The sequence below is a fragment of the Dermacentor albipictus genome, chromosome 7 (assembly GCF_038994185.2).
Source record: "Dermacentor albipictus isolate Rhodes 1998 colony chromosome 7, USDA_Dalb.pri_finalv2, whole genome shotgun sequence".
NCBI classification, from domain to species: domain Eukaryota; kingdom Metazoa; phylum Arthropoda; class Arachnida; order Ixodida; family Ixodidae; genus Dermacentor; species Dermacentor albipictus.
In genome coordinates this window covers 126,438,784-126,463,636 of record NC_091827.1, presented here as the reverse complement: position 1 = coordinate 126,463,636, position 24,853 = coordinate 126,438,784, and the positions used below count along the sequence as shown (strand labels likewise).

Genomic DNA, 24,853 nt, shown 5'->3' with positions numbered 1-24,853 from the left:
CGAACATACTAGTGAGATGATTTAATTTGTTCTTGAATATCAGCCAGTTTTCATGAATTGAGTGAGTGTGAAATGCGGATACGTATTCAGGAAAAAAGGTGTTAAGTTCTTCAGTTATTGCATTATAGTTACCCTTATCGTAGAGTTGTATCGTTTTATCGCATGTCTGTTTTTGAGTCGAGGTAAATGAGAATAAAGCCTGCATGACTTTGTGATCACTGATTTCAGGAAGGTAACTGATGAATGATACATTCTCGGGGCTGCTTGTTGGTATCAGGTCGAGCGTGTTTGCTGATTCTCGTGAGACACGGGTTGGTTGGGAAATTAATTGAGTGAGGTTAAAATTTAAACAGACATCGATGAAGTTCTTTGCCTCTGCATGACACGTTATTGTGGAACTAGCTATGTTCTGCCAATCAATATCCGGGTAATTAAAATCACCAAAAAGAAGAATACGGGCATTTGGATATGTGAAAACAAGTTTATGCAGGATGTTGTTTAGATGACGTAGGAAGTCTGGATTAGTCTGGGGGGGGGGGGGGCTGTAGCAAACGCCAAGCAGAACTGTTACGTGGGGAGCGCGACAGATGAGCCATATGGCTTCAATGTCGGATGCGACGTCAACAACAGAGCATGATATGCCTCGATGAACGGCAACGAGAACACTGCCCCCCCGGTTGCCTTTTCGATCGTTTCGATACACTTTGAAGTTGGGTAAATCGGCCAAAATTTCCGTATCCGTTACGTCACTATTTAGCCAAGTTTGTGCTAGTATTAGTATGTTGCTCCCGGCTGACGACATGATGTTTGATATGAGTTCGCGCTTTGGAAGAAGTCTACGGATGTTAGGGAATATTATCGAAAACGAGAGAACATTGTGCGGTGGAGCGGGATGACGATTTGTTAAAGTTTTGTGACGGGGCAATCGCTATGCTATTTCCTTAACGGCTTGGGATGATGCGTCAAATACATAGCGTTTTAAGCCGTTGTGCAGGGTTTTGAAGCGCAAGGAGTACTTGTTAGAATTGGCTTTGGCAAACACTAGTAACTGTTTACGCGCGTGTCGAACGGCGCGGGAGAAGTCCTCTCCAATACTGTAGTTTGTGTCTTTCAATTTACGGCCATTTGACAACAGTGCGTCTTTGGTTTTATGAGATAGGAATTTTACGATTACGGGACGAATTCGGCCGGCTGAATGATTTCCGAGGCGATGCGCTCTTTCAATGTCATTAGGTTCCAAGGTTATATCAAGATTCTTGCGGCAAACATCAATGACTAGTTTTTCTGACTCAGCCCACGTTTCAGCGCTAGCAGGGTCAGGGATGCCATAGAAAATAAGGTTATTCCGACGTGATTGGTTTTCCGCGTCATCCAGGCGTGTTTCTAGTTCTTTAATTTTTTTAGCTTGGTCGATTGTGGTTGACTGCATTATTTCAGTATCGTTTCTGAGGTGAAGAAGTGGATGGTAATGCGTTTCGAGATCGGCCATTCGTTTGTCTAGGCTTGCTATGGTTTGGTCTGTTGTGTTCAGCTGTGTTTTGAGGCCCTGCATTTCCGTAATCAACAGGGTCTGTCCCGCGTTTAGCTTCTGTAGTTCAGCGAGTATATCAGCGTTGCCCTCAGGACCAGGGTTAGTCTCAACGCCACCTGATAGCATGAGCAAGGAATGAATTACATGAGCACACTCAACGGCAATGGCAACACACCAGTGCGGGCTCGGAAACTGCACCACAATATAATTACTGGATTTTTTTGCGAAGAGGGCATACGATGTACTGACCTGCATCGCAAAGGTAAGCGGATTAGGTGGCTGTGCTGTGGTGCAGTCACCGAGCCCACGAAGCGGTGTCAGCGGGTGAAGCTCTTTTATACATGTTGGCATTGTTGCTGATGTCGATGTGGCCATCCATGGTACTGTGATTTCCAGTGTGTGCAGCTCCTCTGGCGGCACATCCAGTAGGGACGAGCACTCGCCGGGCGGTGGATGGCAGGAGCCAGGGTCATCTTCAGTGTACGGCAGTGCGCACACCGATGACGCCCCCGCAGACAGGCCTGCCAGGGACGGCAGCAGCAGGCTGGCAAATGCGAGGACGGTCGTCTGCAACGCATAGGTAATCGGATTACATGGCTGCGCTGTGGTGCAGTCACCGAGCCCAGGAAGCGGTGTCAGCGGGTGAAGCTCTTTTATACATGTTGGCATTGTTGCTGATGTCAATGTTGCCATCCATGGTACTGTGATTTCCAGTGTGTGCAGCTCCTCTGGCGGCACATCCAGTAGGGACGAGCACTCGCCGGGCGGTGGATAGCAAGAGCCAGGGTCATATTCAGTTTACGGCAGTGCGCACACCGATGACGCCCCCGCAGACAGGCCTGCCAGGGACGGCAGCAGCAGGCTGGCAAATGCGAGGACGGTCGTCTGCATCGCAAAGGTAAGCGGATTAGGTTGCTGTGCTGTGGTGCAGTCACCGAGCCCACCGAGAAGTCCATGCCGAGAATGAGGTCTCGCGAAGACTGTTGGAGGATAACGAAGGTGGCAGGGTAAGTCCGTTCATGAACGGTAATTCTTGCCGTGCAGATTCCAGTTGGCGTAATGAGGTGTCCTCCAGAGGTCCGAATTTGGGGACCCTCCCATGCAGTCTTAACCTTCTTCAACTGGGCGGCTATGTGTCCACTCATTACAGAGTAATCGGCCCCTGTGTCGACTAAGGCAGTGACTGCGTGGCCGTCGAGAAGCACGTCGAGGTCGGTGATTCTTTGTCTGGCGTTGCAGTTGGGTCTTGGCGTCGCATCACGGCTGCGTCGTGTTGAACTGAAACTGGAACGTTGCGTCATCAAGTCGTCTTTCGTCGGTGTAGTCGTGGCTTCCCGAATTCTTCGGGACGGCGGCGTGTCGTCATTAGGTCGTCGAGGTGGTTTCTTCGTCGTTTTCGTCGGCGGCGGGGGATCTTCGTCAGTTCGACGAACAGCAACCGCACTTCCATCGGTTGCTGCTTTTAGTTTTCCGGATATGAACTCGCAGAGCGGCCCCGGGCTGGGCCGGTGTATGGTCGGCGCTGCGGCGACGGGTAGCGGCCTGGTGACGGCGAACGGGACGGTCATCGAGGGCTCCATTGAGTAGCGGCGAAGTAGTCGGCGATGTCACGTGGGCGCTCTCCACGCTGTGGACGCGGCGCGTTGACGGCGAACCCTCTCAGTCCCATGTCGCGGCATGGGCATCGGCGATACACATGGCCGGCTTCTCCGCAGTGATAGCAGAGCGGGCGGTGGTCGGGGGCTCGCCAAATGTCTGTCTTTCTCGGGTAGCTGCGCTGGGCGACGGGTGGGCATGATGGCGGCGGCGGCGGTGGTCGACGGAATTGTGGCGTTGCAGGGCCCTGGCGCGGTCATGGCGGGGGACCTTGACGGCGAGCGATGGCGGCGTAGGTCATCACTTCTGGCTGTGGCTGCGATGATTGTAGTTGTAACTCAGGAACTCCGAGCGATCGCTGAACTTCTTTGAAAATTTCGGCGACTGTGGCCACTTGAGGTTGCGATGAAGGCAAGATCATTTGAAGCTCCTCTCGTACGACTGCCCTGATGGTCTCGCGCAGGTCGTCGGTGGCCAGTGACTGAACTCCGGCGTAGTGTGCCGAGCTCGTGCGGCGGTTGAATTGCCGATTCCGCATTTCGAGTGTCTTCTCAATGCTCGTGGCCTCGCGAAGCAACTCTTATACGGTCGTCGGTGGGCTTCGTATCATTGCGCCGAAAAGTTCCTCCTTTACATCAAGCATCAAAAGGCGGACTTTCTTCTCCTCGGACATTTCCGGGTCGGTGTGGCGGAACAGACGGCTCATTTCCTCAGTGAAGATCGCAATCGTCTCATTCGGCAGCTACGCTCTGGTCTCCAGTAGAGCTTGAGCTAGCAAGAAGCCGCTACGGAAAAGTTCCCAGATCGTTAAGGTGGCTTCTCGGTTCTCGAACCACGTCCTGGCCGCGTCTTCCAATGCGAAGAAGACATATCGCAGTTTGTCGTCGCTGTTCCAGTTGTTAAACGTAGCGACCCTCTCGTACGTCTCAAGCCAACTTTCCGGGTCCTCGAAAGTTGAACCGCGGAACGTCGGAGGCTCCCTGGGCTGCTGCAGCACGACGGGAGACGTTGGGGCTGCCATTGGGGTGGACTTGGTGGCAATCTTCCTGCTCGTCTCAGGTACAAGTCCGTGCTCTGGGGGCAGTCCTTGCAGTCGGCGGCTAGCACGCTGGTATTGGGCGACGTTGGTTTTGTCGTCGGGCTTCAGGCTTGGATGGCGGCTTTGCGGGGGCGTTCGGTGCATGAACGCACAAACACCTCCACCAGATGTCACATGGTCGTGACGTCAAAGAACACAGTAGCAATACTGTTAAACACAAAACTAACTTTTATTCGGCGAACCTGTGCCCACAAAAGAGGCTACACTTATAGCACAACGATAGCGGTGAACACGGTCGGCGATCGTCGAAAATCTGATCAGCGGGTCAAGCGCGTCGGCTTTTATACAGCAGTCATCGAATGTTCCAGATTAATCGTTGGGACCCGCATGCCTTCTACGAAGTTCTGCACCATTTGTGTTAAGCGATGAAATTAGATAACACAAGGTTCGGCTACAACAGACAGCGGATAGAAGCATCGATAACTTTCCAGAAACTTCAGATACATGCAGGCGCGTCCCGCGCTGTGCGATAACATTTGTTAGGTGGCAAAACGTGTCGCCCGATAAAGGCAAGTACACGTGTCAATATTCATTGCAGCGGCTCCACCCCATCGAATCCCTCTCCACTTCAGCCTGCTCCTCGTCTCTTCTCAGCCAATTAGATAACACAAGCCGCTTAGTGTAGGAAATGCTATTCGTTTTTCAAGCAAACAAAAGGGACCTCCTATGAACGAGGAGAGCGTTTGAGTGGTCTGTTCAGACAATCCTGCGCGAGACCACCTGGTGCTTGCGTCAGTGGCTACGCAAATTTGATATCAGGAGATTGGAATAAAAATCCCCTTGGAATAGGTTTACGTTACAGGGCCCCAGGTTTCAAATCGAAGCATGATCGAAAAGTGCGAGAATCCTTTCTTATTCATTAATTTAACACTGTGTCATACGATATCAACGAGAGTGTAGGAAAAATGTAGTGCCGTTCCGCTATTTCTTGATGCGTACGTTCTTGTACAGAATTGACAAAGCATGCAATTCATTGGTTCCTAGTTTTGCCACATCGCAATTATATCATGCTGTGAATTCTTGAGAGAATCATCGTGATACCATAATGATATTCATTCATATCATTTATCTTGCTTACGTTATACTCACTGCTGCGCTTTTGCTTTAATTATTAGGAAGTGTACATGTGCATGTGCTGCTGATTATGCCCCCATGCGTGTGCCCGTAAAAGCGGGTGTGCGCTTGTATCTTTTGTTATTCTGACGAAGGCCGTGCCACGGCCGAAGCGTTAAAACATCAAAAATGCGAAGTTCTTAAGTGTGCGCCTTCTTTTCTTCCACTATATATATATATATATATATATATATATATATATATGCGTATATCATCAGCGAGCGATGCTCAAGGGACGAGCCGCCGCAGGAACGACGAAGAAGTTAGTCGGTGCCCTTCGCACGAGCGAGTGTAAGCATGGCTGCCTCGTAGCACGGCCTCTAACAGAGGTTTCTGCTGTGGTAGGTGCAATAAAAGAAAGCACCTGCCTCCCAGCCTTTGGGCTCAAAGGCCCCCCGGAGGCATTAGTGCGATTTTACATATTCTCGCATTTTAAGCTCCATGATCACTTATCACGCGTACTATATCCACAGACCACTACATGTATCACTGTTATAATTTTATGCTATATACTATTTTACGTTTCCATGACACCGATTGATTTTAGGCCAATTTACAGCCATGTTACATCCCACCATCGCCACTCACAAATCAGCGCTTAACACAACATTATCAGTCATGGCGCTCCTTGGCCATACCTGGCCCTTGCGCCACTAAAGAACACACATCCATCCATCCAAGCATGGCTGCCTGGCTCCAGCGTAAATAGCGTATAAATAGAAACTTTCGTCTGTGTCTTTCCACACGTAACATCTCTGGTGAAGGTCAGGGATCCCCTTCCTCACCACGGAACTCCGAAGTGGTCGGCACACCGAGCTTGTCACCATGCCTCCCGGTGACGAGCCCGCCTCTGCAACGGCTTCGGCTTGTCCGACTGCTCCAATCATCACGGTTGCCCCACGTCGTGATCCCGGTGTGTTCTCTGGCCTGGAGGGACAGGATGTCGACCACTGGATCAAGCCCTATGAACACGCCAGTGCTAATAACAGGTGGGAGCCAACAATTATGCTAGCCAATGTCATCTTTTATCTCGGCGGCACCCCACGCGTGTGGCACCAAACGCATGATGACGAAATAACCAGTTGGGACAGTTTTCAAGAAAAGCTACGGAAACTATGCGGCGACCCCATTGGGCGTTACGTGGCAGCGTTATCGACCGGTGGTTCTCGCGAGCTTAGCATGGCCCATGCGCCAGCCTCGAGCGTCAATCCCAACATAAAGAAAATGGTTGCGACGGACCTGTCCTCTACGCAGGCTGAAGACCTTTGCGAAGTCTTATCCTCCTACCGCGATATTTTCGACTTGGACAATCGCCCTTTACGCCAGACGCTCGCGGTCAAGCATCGGACTCTTAATGTAGATGCTGCGCCTATTCACCGACGACCGTATCAAGTTTCTGCGTCGGAACGCAGAGTAATTCAAGATGAAGTGAATAAAATACTCGATAAAAACATCATTGAGCCTTCATCGAGTCCCTGGGCGTCACCTGTGGTGTCGGTTAAGATGAAGGACGGCACGTGGCGCTTCTGTGTAGACTACCATCATCTGAACAGCATTACAAAGAAGGACGTCTACCCGCTCCCACGTATAGACGACGCCCTTGACTGCCTGCACGGTTCCAGCTATCTCTCGTCTATTGATCGTCGTTCGGGATATTGGCCGATTGCTGTTGACGATATGGGGAGAGAAAAAACCGCGTTCATCACATCTGATGGCCTATACAAATTTAAAGTAATGCCATTTTAATTATGCAACGCCCCTGCCACCTTTGGGCGTATTATGGACTTCTTGCTCCAAGGTTTCAAATGGTCCACATGCCTCAGCTACCTCAACGACGTCATCATCTTCTCGCCAACGTTCGACACTCACCTTGAGCGTCTCACAACTATACTTGATATATTTCGAAAGTCGAAGCTGCAACTTAACTCATCCACATGCCGTTTTGGCCACCGACAAATTACTTTTCTGGGCCATCTCGTTGACGCTTCCGGAGTACAGCCTGATCCCGACAAAACTCGCGCTGTCCTAGAGTTTCCGGTTTCGAAGACAGCCGCAGATGTTCGAAGTTTTGTAGGGCTGTGTTCGTACTTTAGTCGTTTTGTTCCAGATTTTGCGACAATTCCTAGGCCCCTAACTAATCTTTTGAAGAAAGGCCTACAATTCTCGTGGGGTACTCGTGGGTACAGAAGCCGCCGCCTTCTCTCGTGTCGTTACTCTTCTAACCTCACCACCCATTCTCGCCCACTTTGACCCTGAGGCCCCTACAGAATTACGTGCAGATGCCAGCAGCCATGGCGTAGGTGCCATCTTAACCCAGCGTCAGCGTGGCAAGGACCGCGTTATTGCTTATGCGAGCCGCCTTCTCACACCATCGGAGCGCAACTATTCCATTACGGAACGAGAGTGCCTTGCTGTTGTTTGGCGGTTGCAAAGTTCCGTCCTTACCTTTACTCTCGCCCTTTTTCCGTAGTCACTGACTATCATGCTCTCTGCTGGCTGTCATCGCTAAAAGATTCTACAGGCCGGCTTGGTCGTTGGGGTTTCAGGCTACAAAAAGTTTCTATACCGTGATGTACAAGTCTGGCCGCCTGCACCAACACACTGACGGCTTGTCGCGTTACCCTGTTGATGACTCTGACTCCTCTAAAATTGCCAGCGCTTCTTGCGTATTCTCTATATTACAGCTGCTTCATTTCGCCGACGAGCGACGCCGTGACGCCTACATCGGAGCACTCATCGACCGTTTTGAACACTCTCCGGCCGATGCTGCTTTACGCCTGTTCATCCTCCGCGACGGTACTCTTTGCCGTCGTAACCTTCATCAGGAAGGCTCGGAGTTACTGCTTGTGATACCTAAACACCTCCGCTCCACCGTTCGAGAAGAGCTTCAGGACGCACCACGGGCAGGACACGTCGGCGTATCCCGAACCTATGATGGTGTACGTCACCGTTTTTTCTGGCCGGGCCCAATTTTATGCGAAGCATATTACGAGAGCTCAACCCAGCTCCTCAGGCGCGGCGGTGTCGCCTTGAATACCACGTGACACCGTGACGTCACGACAGAGGAGAAGTGGTTTTGGCTCAACTCTTGCAAGATGGGCTGGGTGGGAATCGAACCAGGGTCTCCGGAGTGTGAGACGGAGACGCTACCACTGAGCCACGAGTACGATGCTTCAAAGCGGTACAAAAGCGCCTCTAGTGAATGCGGTGTTGCCTTAGAAACGAGCTGTTTTAAGGCTCAGGCCTGCGTCGCTTGCTCAGGCGCACATTTCGTTGCCGCGCCGAACGCTGCTTTGCTCGACGCTCACGGCGTCCAATGCGGGGCGTCCAAGGCGAAGCAGAGTAACGCATGAGTTGTTTCTTCGTCTAGCCGAACCAAATATAGCCAAGCAACAGCAGTTCACCAAGCTAAACAGTGGTTCAACAACTAAAATAAAGGCTAGTATGCTTAGCATCCTGGGCTTAACCTTACCTAAGCCACAGCCATTTTTTATTAGTCATATCATAAGAAGCCAACAAACACTGACACCAAGGACAGCATAGGGGAAAGTACTTGTGCCTAATAAATGAAATAAAGAAACGATAAATTATTGGAAATTAAAGTGCATGAAAAAACAACTTGCCGCAGGTGGGAACCCAACCCACAGCCTTCGCGGTCTGTGAGTGGTGGCACTGGCTAACACTCCCAGGGTTCTACTAGGACACATAAATACCGAAGAAAGTGGATGGGAAAACGGCGCCACGGTAGCTCAATTGGTAGAGCATTGCACGCGAAGTGCGAAAACTGTGAGTTCGGTTCCCACCTGCGGCAAGTTGTTTTTTCATCCACTTTAATTGCCATTTATTTATCGTTTCTTTATTTCATATATTAAGCACAAGTAATTTCCCCTAAGTTGTCATTGGTGTCGGTGTTTATTGGATTTTTATGATATGACTAATAAAAATCGGGCCCCTCGGTTAACCCCCTTTCTTCTCGTTATCTGCATTAAGCAAGACCAAAATGTAAAACGGTACGATCTTCAACACAGGTCCGTTTTCTATACCCCCGGCGTCAAAGTATGGGCCTGGATACCCACACGCCGTCGTGGGCGCTCCGAAAAAACTCCTACGAGAGTACTTTGGGCCGTACAGAGTGATCCGCTGCCTCAGCGATGTGAATTACGAGGTCGTTCCCAACAGTGACAATAGCTCCAGTCGCCGCAAGCACTTACCCGAAGTGGTGCATGTGGTACGGACGCAGCCGTACCCGTCGACCTAACTTTTGTTTTTTTTCTCGTTTTTTTTTGTTAGTGTGTGAATCCATCCTGCTGTACTCTGTACCGTAGTCCCGATTTAATTGTGCATCGGGACAATGCTTTGTTCGGAGGGACGCAAATGCCGCGCCAGTACTCCGATGAGGCAGAGGACAACGCGAGTAGGCATGAGCGTTTTTGTCAAGGCGCAGTGAAAAAGAAGTCGCAGTTGTGCTCGGTATGAAAAGGTGCCCAGCCGCTGTGCCTCCTGAATAGTGCTCTACGGCCCCTGTTTCTGACGTTGCGACAATATGCAAGAACGAGAATATTGGGAACCGAGGGGCCCGATTTCTTTAAGACGACGGGTGCGGCTCAGGGGCTAGAAGACGGTGTAATGACGTTGGCGACCAGCATTTCCTTTACTTGCTAGGCAATAATGACATGTTGTCGTTCGGCGTAACGTCTTATTGGTGTGCTGGCGGGTGCGGGGTCGTCTGCAGGAATGAATGAATGATTAATTATGGCGTTTTAAGTGCCAAAACCACTATTCCAATAGGAAGCACGCCATAACGATGGACTCCCGAATAATGTTGGCCATCGGCGGTTCCTTAACCTGCATCCAATGTACGGTACACGGGCGTTATAGCGTTGTGCTCACTTTGAAATGTGGCCGGGATTCGATCCCACGCCATCGGGATTCATAGCGCAACGCCATAGCCACTACGACAACATGGCAGGTCTGTAGGAATACGGTGTTCCAGTAAACTGGCGCTTGATAACTACTATGTATTGTCTGTGAAAATCACTGTACGGCGTTCGAGTATTGAGGAAAGTGTTTTAGGTCCAATGGGCTGAATTGTAGCAACTGCAGTAACTGTTCAACCCGAGACTATTTGATGGAGAAGGACTGCATCGCCCTCGATAACAAATGGCACCTCACCGCAGAGGGCGTAGTCGGCTCTCATGAAAAGATCGGCCGGTAATTCTTCGAAAACGGGAACAATGACCAGCAACGTGCTCCCAGCGTCCATGCGGAGTACAATGTCGAAAGCGCCAGTCGGCCGCATGCTAGCCCTGAAGCCCTTAAAAGGTGGCTCCGTCCACGACTACAGTAAGTGTGTGGCTAGACGTTGCAGCAGGGCCACGCGCCCAGCAGCTGTGTCCACAAATGCCGTCAGCTCACGTATGCTGTCAACGCGGGCATGCAGCATTCGAGATGGGCTGCTGGATATTGCATTGCCTGTCGTGGATTTTTCGGACAGTTCTTATAGGCGTGGCCCGTGCGGTCGCAAGAAAAATATTCCGTTCAAACCGGAGCCACGGAGGGAAGTGCACGGGGATGGTGTTCGTCAAACGCTGACTAACAGTATCCTGCAATTGCGCTGCCTTCCGGGCGAAACCGTGCAGACTGGCTTCCATTGGCTACGTGGAGAGGATGGCCGAATGGCTGCGATCTCGAATGCCATCGATGATATACTGCCTGGCCTCAAGGGACGTCCGAGCAAGGTAGGTAGCTACGCGACGGTGTAATTTCTTGTAGATGTATGTGGGAACATCCTCATCGTCGACCTTTTGGTGGGAGGGCATCTCCATAAAGCGAATATCGTAACTCCCCGGAAGTGCCTCAAATGTGGACACCAAAAGCGGGCTTCAGTTTCCTTAGGTCGAATACAGGTTGTGCTCAAGGCAAAGCCGGGGTGCTGCAGCTGCGAGGAAAGGTCCTTCGACGATAAATCTTTTCAGCGCGTCCGTCTAGTGATTAGATACGGCCAGAGTATCCACGCTGTTAAACCAGATGAAGGGATCACCCATGAACCCGTGAAAATTAGGAAGCATTTTCTGTGCAGAAGAGGCCAAAGCACAAGACCTGAATGATGGAGCAAACGGTTGAGTCACGTCACGAAAACATTGCGAGAAAGCGGAGATATCCCGTCCAAGGTCACCGTCAGCAGCGATACCACCGCCCTGTACCAATGGAGCTGTGGACACGTGACGGCAGTCCGACGGCGAGCCGCGGTTGGGGACTAGGCATGTAGGTCCAGAATATTGCCACCGCTACGGAACACGATGTTCGAGGCCAAGGTAATCGGAGTCTTGTCAGCTGACAGCGCCATTTTAACGGAGAAAACCACCCAAAACCCGTTCTACAGGCGGGCTGTTCTATTTATTGATGTTGTTGACTCCAAGCATGGCTTGAACCCCCAAGGGGGATCGGCCACACTATATAGATTGAAATGTGCATCCAAAAACATACCAAAAATATAAATGCAAACTATCAAAACGAGGCAATAGGCAGCGTATTGATGAGACAGTTTGAAAGGAGCTACACATAGACTTAGGAAAAACCTAGATAATGTGTCGCATAGTTGATATTCCAGGAGTGTAACCTTTCGGACACTTCAGTTAACTTGTGCAAGCATCGACGCATGGGTTGTGCCTAATTGACACGCACAAAAAGGCGAAATGTTTGGTGTTGTAAGTACGAAACGCAGACGACCAGTAGAAAATATGGGGAACATTCTGCGAAGGAACGAGAAGCGGCGACAAGAAACAAATCGTAGTTTCCGGTTCATTACAAAAAGAATAGCGGTAAGTTATGGATAAACCAGATCTGTGGAGGTAAAAATTCAGACAGGGAACTCTACAGGGCAAGCTCGATAACGTCACCTCCCATTGGCGTGGAAGGCATTTGCTCGTGTTTCACCGAAATGTTAGATCTCGAAAATGATCTGCGATATGTAGGAATATTTCTTTACAATTTAGTAATAAAAAGCGTTTAAATCTAGCTCCAGTTATAAAACGTAAATCAGGAAGAAGATTTAGGACCAGATCATTTAGTGACTGGGATGCGAGCGAGTGAGCTGATTCAATTAAAAACATTCAAATACGACCGGGGACCCAGCCATAGTGCACTTCAGATAATTGTCCGGGGTAAGAGTCGAATATATACATATGAGCTGTGACCGATTACTAGTAGTTAAATGTGTATAGACCGAAAGTGCATCTGCAACAACTATTAGTTTATATTTTTCTGGACCCAATTATTTGATGGCCAGAATATTGCAAGAAATATCGCGGTGTTCTCAGCAAAAAAAGAGTGCAAAATACCAGTTAAGTTGAAAAGATGCCAGCTCCAGCTTTCTTTGATTGTAGCGTTGCGTCCACAGAAAGAACCAAGTGAGACAGAAATTTACTAAGACGACCTTGAAGGAAACCTTCAAGTATGCTCGCTGGAACAAAGTTTGCGTATTTTGGAAAAGTACGAGGGAAATCAGAAAGCCTTTATCCGTATTGCTTATTTGGAATGATAAGGAACCTACAGGTAATTACAAACAGATATTCTTCTACGTACGGTACACTATTTTTGCGCGCAGCCCGCAAACCGGTTCAGACATTTGCCCCATCGCAGCCCTGAATTTCACACGCCCCTGTAGTAGAATTTGTGCGCCTGACTGTGGAATCACCGCTGCACTGCCACCTTGGGGCTTCATCGTTGCGCGTGAATCGCTGTCTTGCCATGAATTTCTTCAGCGGACCAAAAACATGGAAATCACTAGGAGTGAGGTCCGCACTGTGTGGCGGCTAGCCCTGACTCCTCGTGAAATGACCGGAGCTTGTCGGCGGTTCTGATTGCCACATGTGACCTTGCATTGTTGTGGAGGATAACAACCTTGTCCACATCCATAATCACTCGGTGTTTTCGCCTGATGGCAGCCAGAATACGTGACAATGTGGAACAATAACAGTTGGCATTGACGGCGGCTGCGCCTTGTGCCATTAAATCTAGGAGGAGCAGCCCTCGGTGAGCCCAGAAGACCGTTAACATCACTTTACGAACAGATGACACTGAACGGATTTTTTTTTTTGCCACACGCGAACCCACATGTGGACCGAACATGGTGTTTCCACACGATGTTCTGCTTCTTTGATTCAGGCATTGAGTGCCGCATCCACGTTTCATTGCCAGTAACAGTGAGGTCAAGCAAACTTTCACCTACCTTGGCCTACCATTGCAGAGGATTTACTGAAGCAATAATTCGCTTGCCTTTCATCAGGGCATCCAACTACTTTGACACCCACCGACATCAAACCTTCCGGTACCCTAACAACCTGTGAACGATGCCGTAAACACACCAATATGAAATGCCAAGCTCCCGGGAAATGTATTTGAGGTGAAGAGGCTGATCCGCTTTTACCCCTGCATGCACGCGGGAAATGTTGTCAGTCAGCGACGAACGCGGCTTCCCGGCCGCTCATTGTCAGTCTTCACGGCCTTTTGCGAACTCAAAGCTCCATCATCTCTCACTTCTTAAAGCGAGATACCATTCTCCATACGTGGGCTGTGTTTCCCTGTGAATTTCTAAAAGCATTCGTCCTTTCCTCCATGGAAAAAGAACCACACTTCGTCTCCCCCACGCCATGGACATGTGAAGCACAACCACAAATGACAGCAGTGCCGTGAGGTGTAGCAACCGGCAGCGAAGGCCCGGCAGGTCCAAGAAAGAGCCACCGCTGGGAATGGATATGTTGACTTCGCATTTGCAGCTGTAACTTGGGTAAAAATACAGGGGCAAGGACTTTCTGATTCGCCCTCGTATCAAATATCACTATCACCTTCAACGAATTTTATTTTGAGGAAATCGTGCATAGTCAAATAACATGAACTTTTGATAATATCGGCCGAACAGAAGCAACTTGTGGCTATTGATAATGCCACCAATATGTTCTGAATTTCTTTAAGAGCTGGACTATACTACGTAGCACGCTAGAACCAGATAGGATAAAGATGGCTCCCAACCACACCATTCATAATCTTGGCAGTGATTTCAGAGGAACGAACCAGGAGCTGTTGCAAGCAGTAACTACGCAAAATCTCTGAAATGAAAAGACCCCTCCGTGCAACGTCCAATATAACGGAGGAGAATACCAAACGTTAGATGCCTCAATAACGAATAAGGCGGAGCTTGTCGCGGCAGCAGTGGCAGCAAAGCAGATAATGGCACCGGGACCGGATCAGATAACAAAGGCGATGCTGAGAAACACGAGCGATAAACTCTTAGACCAACTCGCCAAGTTCGTTAATGAGAAAGTCTTGGAGTTCCCCACAGAGCTGAAAGGAAGCTAAAATAGTCCTATTTCCGAAACCAGGAAAAGCTCCTACCCTACAATACTTAAGACCAGTATCTCTAACGTGATGGATGGGAAAACTGTACGAAAAAGTAATGTAACTGTGACTAAGCGCCCACATGAACAAACAAAGTATGTTTCCTGGAAACATGCTTGGTTTAAGACAGGGCCTGTCCAGCTAGGATGTTTTCCACTTGCTAAATGTAGACATCATGAATAACATACCCGATGAACGAAAGCACATAGTCCTGGCACTAGATCTCAAAAACGCTTTTGATACAATGGCGTCTGACGCCATCGTATTTTAAATAAACGAGATTCGCTGTGGCATGAAGATCCACAACTATATCCAGGCCTTTCTTTTCTAATCGTACAGCCACCGCCGGCCTTGGTCAGACAAGATATAATACAGTCGATATACCAAACAAAGACACACCACAAGGCGCAATACTATCACCCCCCCCTATTCAATATAGGTATGAGGAAACTTACGAAATCCTTAGAACAAACACTCAACCTGCACTATGCTGTATACACAGATGGCATTACGATGTGCATAAAATCCGGTCCCCACGGCAAAAAAGAGCCGACAGACAAAAGGCAGCCGACGAAGTCTCGCTCTTCGCCCGCAATAGCTGCATGAAATGCGCCCCGGACTAGTCCGAGCTGATAAATCTAGATGGACGGAGATACAAAAATAAGGGCACCGTAGACATTTTTCTTGATAATCAGCGCATCAACTAATTCGAGAAAGCGAGGCTTTCTGCTTTTGGCGACAGAGCAATGGCAAAGTTGGCCACACCATCAAGACCTTGAGAACAACAATAAAACAAATATCCCGTATGATACATAGGGTCACCTTCAATAGGAAAGGCATTCGAGAAACCAAGACGCTTAGACTCATTTTCATTTAATTTCATTTAATAATACTGTCAGCCTCCTTCAGGGGCTGTAACAAGAGTGGAAAAAACAGAACGAAACTGAACAGAAAAATAAGTAGTACACAACATATTCAACACCATAGTTGTACATTAGTCAATAAAATCACATAATAACTCACACAAGCCGTCGTAGTTAGCCGGTTAACGTAAAGTCTACCATACGTTGAGCTTACTAAGGTTGAAAAGGGGCAGGTAAACGCCTGGATAAGAACCTCCTACAAAGCGGCACTGGGCTTCCTAAATGGGACACCCACGGAAAGGCTACTAGCTCTAGGCCTAAAGAATATCTTTGCTGGACTGCGGGCGGCAGTGTAGATGTCGAAACGGGGGCGCCTGGGCAATTCCCGATCGAGCAGAGCTGTATTAAGCAGGCTGTGTTTCCCCCAGCAGCTGCACTACACAAACAACAACTACCCACCAAATGAAGTGGGGCGAGCATAGCAAAGGATCCCATCCCCAAGAACATGAGCCCCCAATACCATCAATGCCGCGGACAAGCGCGAGCCAAGAACCTGCAAAAACAGTATGCGAATAATTCCCAGGTGGTCTTCAGCGACGCGGCACGATGGGCGAAAAACAGATGCAGACTAGCGGGAGTAGGTGGCGACAGCCCATCTGGTCTCATAACCTGCACAGCTGAAACCAGACATTCGCCGGACACGGCCGAGGCGATGGCGATCACCCTGGACTTTTTTGCCAAATACATATTAGGCTCACCCTTGCAAGTAATCCAAATCCGTCAGGTAGCATGCCGCCTTTTGATGATCGGGAGAGTCCCTTGCAGCGTTCAGAAAATCCTAGGGGATAAGATAGCCCAGCAGCAAACGCTGATTTGGCGCCCGGGCCATGATGGCCTTGCAGGGAACGAAACAGTGGATAGCATGGCTCTCGTACTTAAACACTGAGACATTACTCCGTCTAAACCCGAATACCAATATCAGTTTCCTGACAGACTACGTGATATTCTAGAACATCAGCGTCGTAAGCAACGAGAACCTCGTGCTCCGCCACCCAGATCCGTTTCGCCGGAACTCCAGACAGACACGTACCGAAAGCTCCGCCGTCTGCATCCCCCATGGCCGACCCCAATATGTGCCTGTGATGCGGAGGCAAGCCTACTCTTGGCCATATCTCGTGGGAATGCAGATCTGCGCCCTTAAAGTCAACAAACCTACCGTGCCGGGAAATACTTTTCAACAGGAGCAGTAGCATACTCGACTCACCAGCGAGGACCGACAGGCGCAAGTAGCACTTCTGGGCCAGGTCAGGCGGCCAGAGGAAACCAGTGGGGCCCTGGGATCACATTACCGCCCAAACGTACTGCTTATGCACACTCCCTCCACGTCAACCGTACACTAAAATTTCTTTCTCTCCTCTCTCTCTCTCTCTCTTTCAATATATATATATATATATATATATATATATATATATATATATATATATATATATATATATATATATATATATATATATATTAAGAAGATAACGAACGTGCACACATAGCAGCATCGGCAGCATCAAGCGTGCAGCAGGGGCTCGAGCTCGGGAACTGCTCGAGGAATCCTAGAACCGGTAGTCGCTACGAACCCCAATTGATCTCCTTTATAAGTGGTGGAGGTGCGGCGTAACGTTCCATTCTACCATCCTGGAACTCCGTTCTCGGACGTTACCCTCAGCCGTGCCGGACGCTGACCATAAGACTCTTCCATCGCCACCCGTCCCTTGCGCTGGCACCATTCGCTAGCGGGAGCCTCCTATCTTCAGCGGAACCGACGACAACGATGTTCAAGAGTGGCTGTCGTCCTACGAACGGGTGGGCGTTCACAACAAATGGACTCGGACAAACTGGCTTATGTATCATTCTATCTCGCGGGCGTGGCCAGTCTCTGGTTCAGAAATCATGAGAGGGATATCCGAAAGTGGTCGGCGTTCAAGACGTCGATTACAGAAGTATTTGACCGACCCGCCGTCAGGAAACTCCGAACCGAGCAGCGTTTACGTACACGCGCACAGGTCATGGGTGAGACATTCACCAGTTATATAAAAGACGTTGTATATTTGTGCAGGCACGTGAACGCTGCATGACGGAAGCGGAAGAGATCAAGCACGTCACGAAGGGAAACGATGATGACACGTTCCAGATGCTTCTGGCCAAGGACCCGAGCACTGTTGGTGACGTCATCAGCTTGTGCCACAGCTATGATGAATTACGCAAGCAGCGAGCTCAGAAAAGGCGACATCTCACACCAAATACGGCATCACTCTGCAGCCTGACCACCCACCCAGAAGAAGCCTCCCTGATAACCCAAATGAAGGATTTCATGCGCGAAGGAGTCGCACGACAGCTATCACTGGTGTCCGTCGCTCAGGAGTCTGCCAGCACTCTGCCGTCTCATCTCCGTAACGTGATGCAAGAAGAGGTCGCGGAAGCGCTGCCACCTGTTCGCCAACAGAATGTCGTGACTACACCAGTCACTTATGCTATGGCTTCTGCAATGGCCCCTCGCATTGTGCCCGTGCGTTGCTTCCAGCAGCCTGCACACCGTCCTCCCCCTCCCGTCTCCTGGACCACCACTGCCCTAGCTAACCCGTGGCGTACGCCGAACAATCGCCCTATATGCTTCGCATGTAGGTATCCCGGTCATGGCACAAGCTACTGCCACCGCCGATCGCAGCTGTTCGATGATGATCGCCGAGCGCCCTATGTGCCGCCTGATTCAAATGCGCCTTACGGACCCTTCGACCTATCCCCAGCTCGCTCTCAGACTGATCACTGTCCTCGGTTCGAACACCTCCGATCACCCTCCCCACGCCACCGATTGCTTTCCCCTATGCGTCGACGACCCGTCTCTAACGAAGAGGGAAACTAGACGACGCAGTTCCTGAGGCAAGAACAGCGCAAGTGTCGACATGCCGAAGTCCTTCTCATTTACCTGCCAATGTCATTGATGTGTTTATCGAAGATGTCGCTACAATCGCCCTCACCGATACGGGTGCAGGAATTTCACTTATGGACGCCAGGTTTTGTCGTTCGCTTCGTAAAGTGACGACGTCTCTGTCTGGATTGTCGCTTCGAACGGCGAGTGCTCAGTCTATTCGCCCTACCGCTGCTTGTACTGCCCATGTGACCATACAGGACGTTCTGTACACGATTGAATTCACAGTTCTTTCATCATGCTCCCACGATGTTATTGTAGGATGGGATTTTCTCTCGCGTCACAATGCCGTCAATTGCGCTCGGGCTGATATTGAGCTTTTCCACCTTGGTGCCATGGCCTTCGTCGATGCTCATCCTGCCGCTAACATTGTCGTGAAAGAAGACACCAGTATTCCCCCGTGCTCTTCAGCATTCGTACCAGTCTTCTGCAGTACCATATCCGACGGGGCGGTCTTCTTCATGCCCTTTCATCACTTTGTTACCCGAAAAGCGCTTCCTTTGCCCTTTGCAGCTCTTGACCTTGCCGCCGGTGTAAGCACGATGCCCGAATACCAATATCAGTTTCCTGACAGACTACGTGATATTCTAGAACATCAGCGTCGTAAGCAACGAGAACCTCGTGCTCCGCCACCCAGATCTGTTTCGCCGGAACTCCAGACAGACACGTACCGAAACTCCGCCGTCTGCATCCCCCATGGCCGACCCCAATATGTGATGCCTTGGTTACGTCGAGTCGGTCGATTCAACACGAATTGTCTCCGTCCTCGACGAAGTGCCTTTTACTGCCGTCCATGAACTGAGTGCGCTCTCTGTACCCGACTCAACATGGACTGGTGTGTTCAGCTCATTCACTGCCGAAGTTCTGACGCATTCACAGCGATCTCAACTTCTCACAATCCTTCAGCACTTCTGCCGTTCTTTCGACGTTGCGCAAACATCTCTTGGCCGCGCATAGGCGGTCCAGCATTACATCGACACTGGCTCTCACCCACCGCTGCGACAAAGACCATATCGCAGGTCCGCTACGGAACGTCGCGTCATTGTAGACCAGGTCGATCACATGCTCCATCAAGGCGTCATTCAACCTTCCCGAAACCCATGGGCCTCTCCCGTGGTCCTCGTCACAAATAAAAAAAGACGGTGCCATCCGCTTCTGTGTTGATTTTCGATGGTTGAACAAGATCACGCTGAAGGACGTCCACCCATTACCACGAATCAATAATGTTCTGGACTGTTTGCAGTGAGCCGAGTTCTTTTGTTCTCAAGATTTGCGGTCAGGCTACTGGCAGGTTCCGATGGCAGAGGCCGATCGCCCGAAAACTGCCTTTGTTACACCAGACGGCTTGCATGAATTCACCATCATGCCTTTTGGGCTTTGCAACGCACCTGCTACGTTCGAAAGAATGATGGATAATGTTCTGCGTGTGCTCAAATGGAAAATCTGTCTTTTCTATCTTGACGACATTGTGGTGCTCACCCCAGAATTTGCAACGCACCTGCGCCACCTCCAGCACGTACTCACTTGCTTGACCAACGCCGGGTTGCAACTTAACCTGAAGAAATGCCCATTTCCAGTTCGTCAGCTCACAATTTTCGGCCATGTCGTTTTAAAGGAGGGCATACGCCCGGATCCCGAGTAGCTACGAGCGGTTACTGCGTTCCCCAAGCCTACCACTATGAAATAGCTACGCAGTATTATCGTCCTCTGCTCTTACTTCCGAGGATTCGTTCGAAACTTTGCGTCAATTATATCGCCACTCACGCAACTCCTTGGTATCACTAGAGATCTCTCATCATGGTCTCCAGCGTGTGACGACGCCTTCACAACCTTGCGCCGTCTTCTCACGGCGCCACCCATTCTTCGTCATTTTGACTTTCAACCGCCAACCGAAATCTATACCGATGCAAGCGGTGTACACCTTGGCGCTGTGTCGGCACAGCTTCAACCTGGTCACACAGAATACATCGCCGCATACGTGAGTCGCACGTTAACCAAGGCGGAGACCAATTACAGCGTTACAGAAAAGGAGTGTTTGGCGATTGTGTGGGCGCTTGGCAAGTTTCGCCCATATTTATACAACCGATCGTTTGACGCAGTGACCGACTACCACGCACTATGTTGGCTGTCGACGCTCAAAGATCCATGGGGCCGCCTTGCCCGCTGGCCATTGCGAATCCAAGAATACGACATCCGCGTGGTTTACCGTTCCGGGCGAATGCACTCCGACGCTGACGCGCTATCCCGATCGCGGCTACCCCCGAAGGCCACTGACAACTCCTCCTGCGAGTGCAGATTATCGTTTCTGGACGTTGACACTATCGCTGCTGCACAGCGTAATGATCCCTGGACTGCGTCTTTGCTCGACCTTCTCTCGGATATGTCGAAAGTTCCGGAGTCACGTACGCTTCGGCGCCTAGTTCCTGATTTTGCGATTCGAGACCAGCTACTATATGGACGTAACTATGCCTCAGAGGGACGCACCTGGATACTCGTCATTCTGAGAATCTTGCGATCAGAGCTCTGCTCCTCGTTGCACGTCGACCCTCAGTGTGGCCACGCGGGAATCTTCAAGACCTACGAAAGACTTCGACACCGCTATTACTGGCGGGGAATGTACTATTTCGTTCGAAAGTTCGTCTGCCGTTGTCATGAGTACCAACGCCGCAAAGCGCCACCGCAAAACTCCGCGGGTGAACTCCTGCCTTTACAATGCCCAGCCCGACCCTTTGATCACGTGGGCATCAATCTCTACGGGACACTTCCATTGGCTCCTACCCGCAACGGGTGGATAATAGTTGCGGTAGACCACTTAACCCGTTATGCGGAGACTGCTGCTCTAGCAAATGCTACAGTGCAGGAGGTCGCTAATTTCATACTTCGCCGTTTTCTTCTTCGTCATGGAGGTCCACGTGAACTTTTAAGCTACAGAGGCCGCACCTTCTTATCTGAAGTCATCAAACAACTGGTTCTTGAATGCGCTATTGTTCATCGTAAATGCACTTCTTATCACCCACAGACTAACGGTACCACAGAACGCTTTAATCGAACTCTTGGTGACATGCTCGCCATGTATGTCTCACCTGATCACTTTAACTGGGACCTAGTTCTTCCGTTTGTCACCTACGCCTACAACACCACGACTCAGGCAACTACCACATTCTCACTCCTTTACCTTCTTTACGGCTGTTAACTTCTTTACGGATGAGTCGGGCCTACCGGCCGGACCCATCCATCTTGGACGCCGCCAGACACGCCGGGGAATGTCGCCAGCTGGCCCGCCGATTCACCTCGGACGACCAGAACCGTCAAAAAGCCGTTCACTATGCTCCCACTTTTCGACTCCCACTTTTCTCCCGGGCGCTCTCGTCTGGTTGTTAGTGCCGCACCGCACGACTGGGCTCGCTTTAAAGCTCATTCCAAAGTACGACGGGCCATACCGCGTCCTCGAGAGAACACCACCCGTGAATTACCTGATTCAGCCGCTAACGCCGCCGTCCGACATGCGACGTCGAAACCGCGAAGTTGTTCACGATCAGCGTCTCAAGCCGTATCACCATTCTACCGTCCTTCCAGAAAACTAAGTGGCCTGAATGGCTCCTTTATTTCCGCGTGGCCATTGTAAGGAAGATATGAACGTGCGCACACAGTCAGCAGCACTCCGGAACTGTTCGGTGAGTCCTAGAACCGGCGGTAGCTACAAACTCCAATAAATCACCTTTGCAGTATATATATATATATATATATATATATATATATATATATATATATATATATATATATATATATATATTAGAAGATAGAAGAGTACCACGTACGTTGAATAAGCACACTATATTGCACTGACGTTTCGGCTAGTCTGGTAGACCAGCCTTTGTCACTCCACCTGCCGGAACGTCATTGCATTATACTGTGCCCTTATTCAACGCGCCTCGTACTCTTTTTTCTTCATTGTACTAACGGGGCCAGCGTGATTTCCTCAAGCCATATATATCTACATATATATATATATATATATATATATATATATAGGTGTCCATTTGGCAGAGCTCGGAGTAGCGCTACGTCGACGGTCAGGGCAATTACAACTTCCAAGCACGAGAGCCGTTCCTGAGCAGGAGCGCTCGACCCACTAGCGTTTAGAGCATGTAGCGCTGAACCCACTAGCGCCTCTCTTCGCTGCAATCACCCCCCGGGAGCAAGACGGGAGCCATCCGGCGACTTAACCGCTCATCACGATGAATTGGTAGTAGTAACGCTTTAAACGGTCGACGTGGACAATGGTTCGTCCACGGCGGCGCATGTCTGAAGATGGCTCAACTGGTTCTATGACATAGTTCACAGGAGATGTGCGTTCAAGAACACAATAAGGGCCTTCATACTTAGGGACCAGTTTTGATGAGAGGCCAGGGGCAGTTCAAGGGATTGAGAGCCCCACGAGCGCTGCCGGATCGAAGGTGACCGTGGCAGTGGCGTCACCGCCAGTTCTCCTCTGGCGCTCTTGATCATCGGAAGTATAGGCCCGTGCGAGGTCGCGGCACTCTTCTGCATGTCTGATCGTGGTTGAAATAAGCACGCACTCGGATGCATCCGGCAGGTACGGAAGAATGGTGTCAATGGTGTGCGAAGGGTGTCGACTATACTGCAAGAAACCGGGTGAAAATCAAGTGGTGCTCTGAGTAGCGGTATTATACGAGTAGGTGACGAATGGCAGAATGGCGTCTCAGTTCGTGTGGTCGGAGGCAACGTACATTAAAGGCATGTCGCCAAACGTACGGTTGAAGCGTGCTATGTGGCCATTTGTTTGAGGGAGGTACGCCGTAGCCAAACGATCAACAACGTGGCACTTTTTGAGAATCGCTTCAACTACTTCCGACAGGAAGACGCGTCCGCAATCGCTGAGCACTTCTTTAGGTGGACCATGCCGCAGGATGGATCGGCGAAGCAAGAATGATGCAACATCGCGCGCTGTAGCTGCTGGGAGAGCGGCGGTTTCAGCGTATCGTGTAAGGTGATCTACTGCCACAATGGCCCAGCGGTTACCTGCCGACGTCAGGGGAAGTGGCCCATACAAATCAATGCCAACGCGCCCGAACGGCCGAGTAGGGCAGGGTAGAGGCTGCAGACCAGCTGGCGAGAGGCAGGGAGAAGATTTTCGGCGTTGGCAGTCGGGGCATGAGTGGACGAACTTTTGAATGTAGTTGTACATTCATCGCCAGTAGTAGCCTCGTCGGAGGCGCTGGTAGGTTTTGAAAAGTCTCGAGTGAGCACACTGGATCAGAGTGGAACGATGCGCAGATTTCAGAACGCAGGCTTCGAGGTACAACTAATAACCACTGGCGGCCGTCAGAGGTGTAATTGCGTCGGTGAAGCAGGTCGTCACGAATGGCGAAATGGCGAGCTTGACGGCGCAATGCTCGATTGGTTGGCTGCGATGACGGATCAGCAAGGCAGTCTATGATGGAGGCAATCTAGGGGTCCTTGCGCTGCTCAGAAGCGATGGTCCCATTCTCGACGGGAGAAACGTGAAGCCGGGATATTGCGCAGCAGGCATTGTCGTCTGGCAAGGGACAACGTGAGAGGGCGTCAGCATCAGCATGCTGGCGTCCGTGGCGGTACAGTATGCGGATATCGTAATCCTGTAAGCGAAGCGCCCAGCGGGCGAGACGGCCTGAGGGATCCTTCAATGACAACAGCCAGCATAGTGCATGGTGGTCGGTGACGATATCAAATTAGAGACCATACAAATAGGGCCGGAACTTGGTAAGAGCCCAGATGATCGCGAGGCATTCTTTTTCCGTGACGGTGTAATTGGTCTCGGCTTTAGTAAGCATACGGCTTGCATATGCCACAACATATTCAGGAAATCCTTCTTAGCGCTGCGCTAGGACAGCGCCGAGGCCAACATCGCTGGCATCTGTGTGTACCTCAATAGGTGCCGTTGGGTCGTACTGGCGCAAATTGGGAGGAGACGTCAGCAAATGACGGAGCTTAGTTAACGCCTCGTCGCACTCGGACGACCACGAATGGAGAGGTCCGTTGCTGCCAAGGAGCTTCGTCCGGGGCGATATGACTGCGGCGAAATTGCGAATGAAGGGCCTGAAGTAAGAACAAAATCCTACAAAACTGCGCAGTTCTTTGACGGAAGTTGGTTTAAGAAATTCAGCTACGGCACGAGGATTGTCTGGATCGGGGAGGATTCCATCCGTCCAGACAACGTAACCTAGTATCGTGAGCTGCCCCGCTGCAAATCGGCACTTCTTGAGGTTCAGTTGAAG

At 50.3% G+C, this 24,853-nt stretch overlaps 1 protein-coding gene across 1 annotated transcript in view; it reads left to right on the top strand.

Moving 5' to 3' along the window:
- Positions 1 to 2,432: 2,432 nt before the first annotated feature.
- LOC135907116 (uncharacterized) overlaps positions 2,433 to 24,853 on the top strand; it is a 288,229-nt gene continuing 265,808 nt past the window's right edge. Inside the window, exon 1 of the mRNA XM_070522689.1 lies at positions 2,433 to 2,538. The gene's annotated coding sequence lies outside the window, so the exon portion shown is untranslated. The remainder of the gene's footprint in view (positions 2,539 to 24,853) is intronic.